Consider the following 12,458-nt stretch of genomic DNA (forward strand, 5'->3'; position numbering starts at 1 on the left):
TCGATGCCTGAAAACCTTACCTGACTTCCAGCACTTCTCTGGGTCTCATGAGCCAAGCTTGATCAGCGTTTGCGGGATTATCTACTGTAAACGCGCCTGGAATATATAGTGTTTTGCTTTTTGGTGACCTTGGATGCGTTGTGCGTAATTTGGTAATGGTATCTTTCCACTAAACAAAACAAAATAAGATAATTTACATGGCAGCTTTGGAAAGCTATAAATCCTCAACCGCGAGCAGGACGGACTGCTCACAACACATGCGCGCGCGCACCCATCAACACGACGGGGTCTTCCGAGCCCGAGTGCTCCCGAACATGGAGCACCCTTTGCACTTCCGAACTCTTCGAACCCTGCATGCGATTCCTTCGGGTTTAGCAGTCAGCAGCAGGCGATAGATTCCACCTCTACCCTCTACCTCTTTTTTTCCCCGCCTATAGCTGCTTGCGTGGAGCGGGGTGGATTGACACGGTGAACTACTGAACCAGTGGACTTACAGGACACACAGGGTGGAGAAGGCAAAGGGGTTCGTCTGTCCAATAGGGATCTGACTGCACGGCTGCGAGGCCGACACGCGGGCCATATGGCGATTACAACCTGCGGGCTTCTGCAGGGGTGAACGTGGTCAACCTCATTCCGATACTGCCATTTTCTTAAATTCATTTTTAGGCTGGGGGTGGTTGGCGGATAACGGGTAGTATGTTCTTCACGAATTAAATAGGCTTGCATCATAGCAGGGGATATAAAAAAATAAATTACCTCTATCTTGATGTGCTGTAAAGCTCTCACCCTGTGATTGTTTTTTTATTGCACTAACGTTTGTACATTTTGTAAAGATTATTACGTTTTAGAATTTGTGACTAAGTCGGATGCACTTGGCTTTGTTTATTGGCTGATCCTTTTTTGTGTCTGAGTGTTATCTGCCTACGCTCAGACAACACACACACACACACACACACACACACACACACACACACACACACACACACAGAGAGAGAGAGAGAAAGACATGGAGAGAGAGGGATAGAAAGGGGGAGAGAGAAAGAGATACAGGGTATGGAGAGGGTGGTAGAGATACCCACACGAATAGTGGGAAGTTCAATTACACTGATGCAAATGTGCCACGATAGTATCCGAGTTATTTTGAGTCCTGCATGAAAAACCTTGCCTTTCTTCTGAACATTTCCGGCTTGGTACTCTTATCGCTCCCCTGCATGCTCTTCAACCGGGTGAAAATTCTCCTTGCAGCCTCTGGATACGGTTTCACCGGTCATTTTTCATGCGCTTTTGAATTGCTGCTCTTGTAGATCATTATAAATTAGCGCGGGGCTTCATATTGATTTATTTCCGAAGGGGTAATCATTCCTGCATTACTGAAGGCCGGGGAAATACCTACCTGGCCAACCAATATCTACATGGCCCCCTGAAAAGAATTAGGAGATTGAAATAGACTACTCACAAGGATAATAATAATAATACTGGTAATATAACTTAGGGGAAATAACAGCTATTATTTTCAAGTTTAAGATTCAAGTTTAAGACGAATATGACCACTAGATTGATATTTTAGCTGTATTTTCACCTGCTTTTAATAGATGGTTTGGGGAGCTATATTATTGTGTCGCTTTTGGGCAAGTCATTGAGCATCTATTATGTCAAATTTCTGCTTAATATTATGGCTAAGGGTGGCCAATGTGACTGAAATAAAGAGGATACATATTACGCTTATGTTTTAGTGGATAAATGCAAGATATTTTAGATATGTTAGATGGTTATATTTCCATTGCGTAAAACTTAAACTAAAGCTTTCGATATGTATTTACAACGGGCAAATATTGCAATTATAGAGCTAAGTTAGATCGACGTTAGGACAGGCTTTAGAATGAACAGTTCTCTCTTGCTTTGATATATTAAAACAATCCCATTGCTTTTTGTGGACCTCTTGTCCAGGTTATTATTTGGTAGATACATGTGCTACTTATTTACGCGTAAATGAATGATTAATGGTACGTCTTTTGTTTTTTTTGTCCACAGGAAAAGTATTGTGTTCTAGTGAATCTTTTGTCGCCCTGCCGTGTTATGTACCATGCATGCTATTTTATGTAAAGGTTCCGTTGTTGTTTTTATACTACAATGAGTGAAGTAAGCAGTGTCGTAGTCTATCTATAATTGTAAAAAGGAAGTGCAACAATTGAATTTAAGCTACCTCCAAGATACTAGTGTTATAGAGCCACCATGTTCTTTGTGCAAACAAATTGCAACAAAAACAAAACGGATGGAAATACATTTATCTCGATATGTTTGCTGTAGCACAACAAAACGAATACTTTGAGGTAAGCAAGAGAATATTCTGGAGAAAATGGGCTATGCTTATGAATGGTGTATTCTTGGAGGGTCGCGCCTTTTTGTGAGAGAAGGGCTCAATATGGCTGCCATATATTTGTATTGTTCCCACTGCTGTTGAGCGGGAAGATGCGCTCGTGCTGCCTTGTCTCTTATGCGTGGGATTCTAACGATCTTGTCTGGGACACAAAAAATGATAAACAATAATCAGACACACTTACGCACACATACATAGAGCCATATAGAGATATGCATATAGAATCTGGACGCCGTGAATCAGTTGCAGGTTGCTGAAAAGGTTTTTGAAGTGCAATAGCCTATCCTATAGAATCGAACCAAAGAGCAGAGCCATTCAAACAAAGGGCCCACATTCAGCTTTCAACCTCTAGTTATGGCAGGGAGGGGAATATAGACAATTTGTAATAGTATTATACGGATGCTATTATAGAAGCCTCATGTCCCACTGTTGCTACCATTACATGCTAATTACAAGTATTACTAATAATCTATTTGTAGCCTATTTACGTGTATTAGACCTGTGCGTAATGCTATTAGTTCGTTTTTTACTATATGCTATTAGCATTTGTCTTGGCACCATGATTATGATGCACAATTGTTTCCAACATAATCTGAGCACCCAGCCTAGCTACCCATCTGACTGGCGTTTGGAATAATTTTTCCAACGCTGAGCTGTCATTGAAATCAGACATGAGGCGGTTTCAGTGAACAACGGTGATCTCTTACGCGCACAATGTCCCCCTTCTCATTGCCCCCTGAGCGTCCACCGAAATGAGCTGGAATATTGTTTTTGACACAGCGCCCGACATCAAGGAGCGCCGCTGGAATAGACATTTTGAAAAGTGCTGCCCCTCGCTGCTATGCCCATTAATATTTGATGGGAGCCACCGAGTTGTTCTAATTTTGTTACACAAAGGTTTACACTAGCGAGGTGAAGGGGAGGATTGTGGAAGGAGCCAGCCATGGTAATGACATTTAAGCTGTTTTGTATTCATGAATACAAGGAAGCACTGTATAATAAATATGTATTGTATTATTATTAGGCCTATTATTATTATTATTATTATCATACAAAATACTGATTTCATTGTCTGTATTGTCATCCTTTTTACACCAAAATGTGAGTAAAACATTTTCAAGTGGGAAACTGTTGCAGTCTTTGTCTGTCTTTGTAGTTTGCTCTTTCAATGGCATCAATGCACCATTCAAGTGTTATATCCACACCAAAACAACGTTAACGCGTCATATACAACATTTACTACGGTTAGCCCAGAAAATAACATACCCCCCCCCTCCCCAAATGCCACCACAACCAATAAAAATGGTGACTGTGCTATATCACACAATAGTACAGTATACCAAATAATAAACAATACTATCTGCTGTTTAGTAAACACCCCCATATACAGATCTCATTGTGCGTTATGGTGAAATTCAGAAATATAAGCTACTGACATAAATCATCGAATGTTGCATCATTTCAAGGTCGAAGAAAATCCACAGAAATGTCAACGAAAAAAATCTGTCGAAAAATATTCTAAAATAAATCCTCCAGTCCCTTTAGCTACAGTGAGTCGATTCTATGCTCTTCACGCCACCCCTCTATACAACACTTCCTAGCTGAATTGTAGCCTACTCTTCTCCTAAGTTTGTTCCAATTAAGTTGTCTATCCTGTCCAAAAAACGTCTGAAGCTCAGGTATTACACCTCTGGCTATGAATAGGCCTATGTTGGCGAGCTCCGGCGCTTTTATGAGATTCAAATGGCGACTAGGCGTTCCCGTTTTGCCAAATTTAAACAAATCTTCCCTTAATTGGTAATCGCATATGCAGTAACTCAAGACCTCGAGCTACTTAGCCTTCATATTAGTTGCTGATCCATTGCCGTAAATCGCCCGCGATAATCAACTGCGGGGGGAGAGAGGAGTGTGAAAAAGGCAAAAGCTTTTCTCGACCGACGAGAGACAAGAAGCACCGAAAAAGCCAGAGTGAGAAACGAGGATCCAGGAATCTCTTCCTCATTCCCGCGTATCATCACTCGCCAATCATTTTCCCCGAGAAATGATTTATCGCGGAGACGGCCATAAACAACACAACTCCCTCACAAACACACAATGGCAGCCCGCTGCCGCTGACACACATATCACAATAAATCAAGCGAAGAAGCTGGCTGAAAAGAAGAGAGAGGGAGAGAGAGAGACATGCAGACATGAAGAAGACCGAGGTGGGATGGGGGCGGATGAGAATAGTAATACGACTGCTTTTAAAATATATACATCGCTATCATTGCATTGCAATACAGTGCAGTACTATGACAAGTAACGGCTAGCATCGTTCATGTAACCAATGCTGAAGTCAAACGATGGAATGATGGGTGCAAACACATACATGATGTCAAAGTACGGCAAGATTAGTATTTTTGACATATTTACCACAATATAACAAACAGCATATAATTCATTGACTCGGGTAAGCCAACAGCGCAGCAATGCACTTGCGTGGAAGTGGCGTTCCTGTTTCCGCTATACTCACAATGTCCACACCACGAGAGGCTCCCGTCCAAATTTGTTTTATTGCAGCCTCTGTGTGTCTCTCCACTCTCTTTTTTTTTCTCCGCTATAGGTCTTGTTTTTAAAAGGACAGTTGAATTTCACGTCAGACACAGGGAGACCATGTCTGCGATATTCCTGACGAATACATATCTATTCTGCAACCTCTGCATTAATTATTTAATGAATCACGTGACCAGGAGGGGGATGGGGTACCTCTCCCTGCACGCTCGCGGGACCACTCTGACCCAACACTCCAGAGCCCACGTTCCAACTTAAATCTTTTACAGAAATATAAAACAAAGACGAGCCTATAGGCATACACCGTTTACTCTAAAGCTCTTTGTGAATGGGAGAAATACGTCTTAGGCTACGTGTGTGCTATGTAGGCTACTGAAATAAGTTATGTTAAGTGGCAATACGAGAGAGATGACATGATACGAATAGAGGATAGTGAAACTCTTGGGTGCGTTCGTTTTGTCTTTATTCCTTACCATCTCTGTTTATGTATTTCGAGATAAGGGTGTTTTTCTTTCGCTTGAAAACAAGAAATCCTTATTTAGATATAGATTTATGTACAGAAGGCGTAGACTAAAAGCCACTTTTGTCATAGCTAAACTTGTTTGATTGGTCTATTGTTGAGATTATTTGTGTCCTATTATTCGTTGAAGTCCTTGTTGGTTTGCACAAATCTTTTGTTTACACAATAATTAAATACATTTTTGACCATTCTGGAAGAAATGAAAACGATGCATACACTCTTTCACCCACAGTCAATTTCATAATAACACTATCGTTACTGATGGTGATTCAATATGACACAATTTCTAAAAGATCAAAGAAAACAACGACCTTTTGTGGTATCCTTATTTTCGAACTACTTCGACAGGAGTTGCGAAGTGATAGCACACATTGCTGTGCCGACGATATCTCTAAATAGCAACCATCTAATTATTAACACATTTGGTGGAAGCCCGTGGCACGAGGGGTGATTCATTTTTGCAGGGACCGTTGTGGAGCGAATAAAAGACAGGTAGCACGCGGCAGATAGGAGAGAGTTGTATGGGGCGACACCCTGCCGCAAGCACTTGGCAACAATGGTACCAATCCTTTGGTGTGCTCTGCCATTGCACTCTCTCGGAACAATAGACCTGGGGCTGTGTCCAACAAACCCATGCAGCTATGTCTAAAGGAGAATCCTGAAGGTCAAACAATAGCAGGACTTGGTGCTGTGCCTGCGAGTAGGAGAGAACAACACAACACTGAAGCTGCTTCCCTTTTCCCCAGGAATATCGTACACAAGAAATTAGACAGCTTGAAGGGAAAACGGCACAAAAGGGTTTGATATCAAATGTAATTACCCCGAGGAATTTAGGAAAGAAATCAACGCTGTGTAGAAAAGCTATTTTCCGGCTATAACTTTGCCCAGCAGGTTCTTTGGAAATGTTTGCGGTCGGGGGAAAATGTGAACAATGCACGCAAGATAGGACTACATGCGGATGGCAGAGTATAACAGTGTCAGATAAAATCATTGTATCATTATTGTAGCTTTACTCTCTTCGATAAAGCATAGGGGAGACGCAAAGGGACGACTGGGAAACACTGAAGTCCAAAACGAACAACACATTTCAAGGAGTTGCAAAAGATTTCACCCATAATTGAAATCAAATATTTGCAGGGGTGATAGCACTATTAATGATGGCTATAAAGTACACTAATCACAGTAGGCCCATATAAACGCAACATAGATGACCACAATAAGAACAACAAACGAATACTGCTCACAAAAGAATGACACCATATTGTGTAGGCTAATTATAATAGTAATATTAACACCACCAACAACACCAATAACTTAATGAGAATAATTGTGATGATTGCACAGGCCTAATATAAATGGTTTTATTTGGACGAAATACATTGCAAGAAAGGGTCTAAGAAAAATCCGTGATCGATGGGAACACCCAAAAGCCTTAATAAATGATTAACCTAATCACTCTAGAATTGAATAAAACTGCACTTAAAACTGAAGTGTACATTAAAAAACCGATTGAAATACTGTGTAAATAAAGAATAGCCTACCTGTGGCGTACTGTTGTTTACAGAAGACATAATAATAACAATAACACTAGTCATCATCATCATCATAATAGTAATAAATGGTCAATAACAATAAATACTCTCATCAGAAATAAAAATCAAATAGCAGTCCATGAAAATCAAAGCTGGAGTTTGGCTATGTAAACACAACGTTATGCTAAAGGCTAGGTTTATATGGGGTAGCAGAGATTGATTTACGAAGGCCAACATCCCGGACTTTATTGGGGATCGTAAATCTGTCAGAGCCGGCAGGACACACACAGCCTTTAAAAATATATATATATTCTGCGAAGGACATGGACTCCATAGGACAGCATTCAGCATCCAGCCAGCATGTAACATAACCTGACATTATACTTTAGTTATTTTAGGTATGTTTCAATCAATACTGTAAGCTTCTGAAAAAAAAATCTAAATCTATGGAAGACAGTCTGAAATATGATAAAACATGAAGGTAGGCCTACATGATGAACGGTATCAAGCTATTGGCGTTGCGATAATAATTATAAAGATGAATTATGGATGCTGTTAGTGTATGTACTGTAGCCTTTGATATGCATTTATGTACTATATATCTTATGCATGTATGTATGTATGTATGTATGTATGTACTGTTTGTCTGAATGTAGGCCTATCATTATTTGTGCTATTATCATTAGTAGTATAATTAAAGTAGTAGTAGGCTATAATTATAATAGTAGTATCATTAAAGTACTAGTAGTAGTAGTAGCTAGTAGTAGTAGGCTATAATAATAATAGTAGTATCATTAAAGTACTAGTAGTAGTAGTAGCTAGTAGTACTAGGCTATAATAATAATAGAAGTATCATTAAAGTACTAGTAGTAGTAACTTGTAGTAGTAGTAGGCTATAATAATAATAGTAGTATCATTAAAGTACTAGTAGTAGTTGTAGTAGTAGTAGCTAGTAGTAGTAGGCTATAATAATAATAATAGTAGTATCAATAAAGTACTACTAGTAGTAATTGTAGTAGTAGTAGTAGGCTATAATAATAATAGTAGTATCATTAAAGTACTACTAGTAGTAATTGTAGTAGTAGTAGTAGTAGTAGTAGGCTATAATAATAGTAGTATCATTAAAGTACTAGTAGTAGTAATTGTAGTAGTAGTAGGCTATAATAATAATAGTAATAGACTAAGTAATAAAGAGTAGTAAAGAGGCCAGCTAGAAGTACGCTATAGATAGAAACAGTGCTATTATTCATTGCGTTATCCATTAGTTATCATGCATTACTACCCTTGAAACCGAAACTTATTCGCTAAAATAGTAACATATAACTTTTTGTTTATTTTCACATGGCGCATTTGGTGATTATTTGGTGAAACAGCATCATACTGAGCCACACATTCAGACATAGCCCATGGGTCCACAAAGAAAAGGGAAAAGACTCCAAAGAGAACCATCACTTTTCTAGGCAGCTTGTGCAAGTTATTGCGTGCAAACATTTATGCACAGTGAATGTAAGCTATTTCGGAGGCATTCGTGTACACAAAACCTTACACAGCCAATAAAGTAAAATGGTGTACTGTACTATGTATTAGTGGACAGTGGGTTAGATTGGGGGGGGGGGGGGGGGGGGGGTTGCTGGCAGCAGTAACAACAGTGCTTTGCTTTACTTAATGTCTCCTTTAAAAAAAGAAAAAAAAGAAGAAACGCTTCCAGCTTTCGCACACAACGTGCGCGTGCGTTCGCTATATATCTCTGTGACTACATGGCGCTGACCTCCGCTCAGTGGCTTTCCACAAAAATGATTCATCAATGCGCGGAGGCTATTTGTTTTGCAATTAGCGGGGTGATCTAAAACAGGCACCACCGCAGCTCTCCGGGACAAGCGGCAGAGGCTTCCAACAAATCTTGGAGGGCTTTTAGGTCCAAGGAGGGAGGGAACGGGGCTGGAGGGGGACTGAGGGAGCATGATACAATGCAAGGTGTTGGCATACCATATAGTAGTCATATCTGGGGGGGGGGGGGGGGGCAAAAGCCCCATGACTTCCTGTGTTAAGCTGAAGCTGCTGAAATGTACAGTCTCACTAATGGCGAGGCCTATCAACTAGATGTGGGACACAAACCAAACGTCTCCTATAGCAACCAGTGGCTTAGCCTATATATTTGTGAATCTGAAGGGAACGAGAGAGAAAAAAAAGAATCCATGCAGAATCCATGTTTTCTTAAGGCCCTGTTTGGTTTACGTGGTTGTCTGAGACGAGATAGCACCGTGCCCCGAGGTTACAGTCACCTCGCCCGGGATCTTTGCTGGAAATGTAACATGGAGCACTGTGCAGTCTGCGAGAGGTCAAGGGGTACCAAGGGTCAGTCTGTGACTTCGCAACGGACCTAATCGGTCAGAAAACGTGTCCCCTGGTTGAACTCGCGCTCGGCCAGGCCATTCTGTTGTCAATTCCACCCATCGATTTTTTTTATCTCTCTCTGCCTCTCCCTTCGATAACAGTCCCTATATTTTTACAATGTGTTTATGTTACTTTAACACGCATCGTGCCACACAGGCCCGCAGAGGGAGCAGAAGCCATGGCGCAGAACCTCTGGTCTTTTTTTATACACCCGCAGAGATTGATTTGGAGGGGTCAAGCAGCAGTGAATGCACTTCTGAGGCATTCGTGCTCATGTAAGCAAACTACTAAATGCAATTGCGTTGCAGAGATGTGCTACCAGTCGTTTATTTCGAGGTCAATTGTTTTTTAGCGATCGGTATCCCCCCATGACTTGTTCTTTTAATTTTGGTTTGACCAATTGACCATCGAATTACTGTATAAAAACGATAGGACTTTAGGCTTCATATTCAAATCTAACTGCCAGTAGCACTAAACAAGTATCTTCAAAAAGAAAAATATAAATTGGCCAATTATAGTACAGTATTCTAAGAATGTAAATATCCTAATCCTGTAAGAATGCAGTGCATATAGTCAAGCGTTGAAGACAAGGACGCTGTCCACTCCAAAAGGCAACATTACGCATGGGTGTGTAGGCCTATTACAAAAGCCTATACACCCATATCCATATATATAATGTGCTAAAAACATAGGCCTATTGAAATAAGCCACAAATAGAGAGAGCGAGAGAGGAAGAGGGTGAGCGAGAGAGACATCTGACATGTTAACACCATTTCAGGGGTGACGCTTGAAGCCCAAGAGAAGTAAACAGTTACACAAATTCTCAGGAAAACGCAACTTCATTTCTACCCTCCACACCGATCATGGATACACAGCAGCAGGGATCCAGAAGTCCCCACGCTATATCAAAGCGACCATAAAACCTACCTAGCCTTCCTCCCGACCGCAACAAATGCGCGCCTGCTACCCGGCTGTGAAAGCAAGGGCTGTCAAGCAATAAAACTCTAACCCAAGCAAACCAACGAAACAAAAGTCATTACCTTCGTCGCTGCCATCCTCGGTAATGCGAAGATTCTCAATGTCGTTGGAATTCTATGAGGATTTTCTTCCAGAAAAAAAGTTTTCTTGGTCAAAAAGAAGGTAGTGGGTTGAGAAGGGGGGGCGTGTATCTTCAAGTGTCTTCCAAGACTCCTCTCCCCTCCTAGCAGAAGGTCCGTGCAGTTGTGCTGCTGAATGACAATAGAGGAGAAGAAGTGTTTAAAGAGAAGAAGTGATTAATGATTTTTCTGTATAATTCTCACATTTTTCTTGGCTCTGTCCGCAAATAATGGCGGTGAACTTTTGGGGCCCCTTAGAAATCTGTTCGCTCCTATTCACCCTCCGAAGGCAGAAGGCTTCTTCTTTTTTTTTAAAGGATAAGAATAGAATTCTAAGGTGCATATTGTATGTGATGTCACACGGAAATTCATTTATTTGACTATGCAAGTGCTTGGGGGCTTTTTTGTGAAGACACATATGCGTGGGGACCAATGTATCTATTCAAATAAACGACGTTTGAACTGTTGTGAATATCACAACATTTGGACATAATATCACTTGCCATCTGAAAAGTATAGACACTGCCTAAGGGCCCAATGTGTGTGAGCTATAGACTTAAAAAAGGAGCACATCCAAGAATACTGTGAACGAATTCGATAGTAGGCCTATCACATTGTATGTATTTCAATGGTACTGTGTGTGTATATTTGACTGGACTTGCTTCAATGTCTTGAGGCATAGCATAGGCCTGTAGGAAGCTAGAGGTTTTGAAAAGGCATTTCATAAATATATGGTGAGAAAAAATCATATAAATGGATTGGAGGAGGCTATATGGCACAAGGGCTTACATCAACCAACAAGTAATAGAAAATCTTCTCTGTTCCACAGAATGCTAGAAGACCAATTTGAGCCCACACTTTTCTTTAAAGTTCAACACCCAAACATAATGCTATTTTCTCCTGCACTATATTTTCGATACCTGCTCTAAGAGAAGAAAATGAAAATTAATACAAGAGCCGCGCCTTACAAAAGAAGCCATTTGTCTTCTTGATTATCTATTTGGTTGTCAAGGTTTGAGCTATGGCACCGGTCCGCTCCTTTGTAATATAAAAAAAACCCACAGCGAGCCAGCAAACACAGAGAAACTGTTGTGCAAAAATTAGACTCATTAAAGCATTAAAAGCCCACGAGCCGAGAACCTATTTAACATTTTTTTTCAAAACGAGGATCCATATTTTCAGCACCAGCGAGCAGCGGGTGTGTGAGCACCGTTAAATTAACGAGAGAAGAGAGTGAAACGAAGGGGTTTGTGATTTAAAACGAGATTACAAGGCATAATGTACCAGGATCACTCATGACCACAATATATAAATCAACCACGGAGATATTCAGTGATTTTTTAAAGACAGGCTACATAGAAAGGCAAACCAAAACCCACCATGGGAGGACCAAATTAAATTGAATCATTTTTGGGTTTTTTTACACATCCCTTGCTATTAAAGGAGCTTGTCTGAAAGAGAGCGACATATCTCAGTATCTTTTGGAGCCATAGCATTGGGGAAACAGCGGCAGAGGGAAAGGAGGACACACAGAGGATACATGGACCCCTTTTCAAGCATTTATTACATTTCTATAGCTATTTACAAATAAAAGGTAGACACTGAGGAGAATAAGCAGAAAAATAGCAACATTCAAATATGGAGGAAGAAAAAAATGAACATTTCGACATTATCAGCGACAGGACTGATCTTTGGAATGTAAATAAAAGGAACACATACAAATAAAATACCAAAAATGGCACATGGCGAGAAGAAAGCGTGAGAAAGAGCGAAAGAAAGAGGGAGGGGGGGGCGCATGTTTATGTGCCAAGAAAGGATACCAGATAGAGAAAGATAAAATATCAAATTAACGTGTATTCAGTCATGCAATATACGCACCATTTTTCTCTTTACAACTCTGGCCAACAAAATTGCTTAAATTATATTTCACTTACAAGAAATGAGTACGTTCGTATTGCAGATACTTGCCACAAAATTCAAATGAGTTT

At 40.4% G+C, this 12,458-nt stretch overlaps 1 protein-coding gene across 9 annotated transcripts in view; it reads right to left on the bottom strand.

Moving 5' to 3' along the window:
* Nucleotides 1-12,458, bottom strand: part of LOC110486166 (homeobox protein Hox-B3a) — a 57,248-nt gene that overhangs the window by 15,025 nt on the left and 29,765 nt on the right. For 5 of the 9 annotated variants that reach the window (XM_036940824.1, XM_036940825.1, XM_036940826.1 and 2 more), the window contains exon 2: nt 10,414-10,602. The gene's annotated coding sequence lies outside the window, so the exon portion shown is untranslated. The other 4 variants (XM_036940827.1, XM_036940829.1, XM_036940836.1 and 1 more) reach the window with 4 other exon arrangements.

This window comes from Oncorhynchus mykiss, chromosome 13 (genome assembly GCF_013265735.2).
Source record: "Oncorhynchus mykiss isolate Arlee chromosome 13, USDA_OmykA_1.1, whole genome shotgun sequence".
Taxonomy (NCBI): Eukaryota; Metazoa; Chordata; class Actinopteri; order Salmoniformes; family Salmonidae; genus Oncorhynchus; species Oncorhynchus mykiss.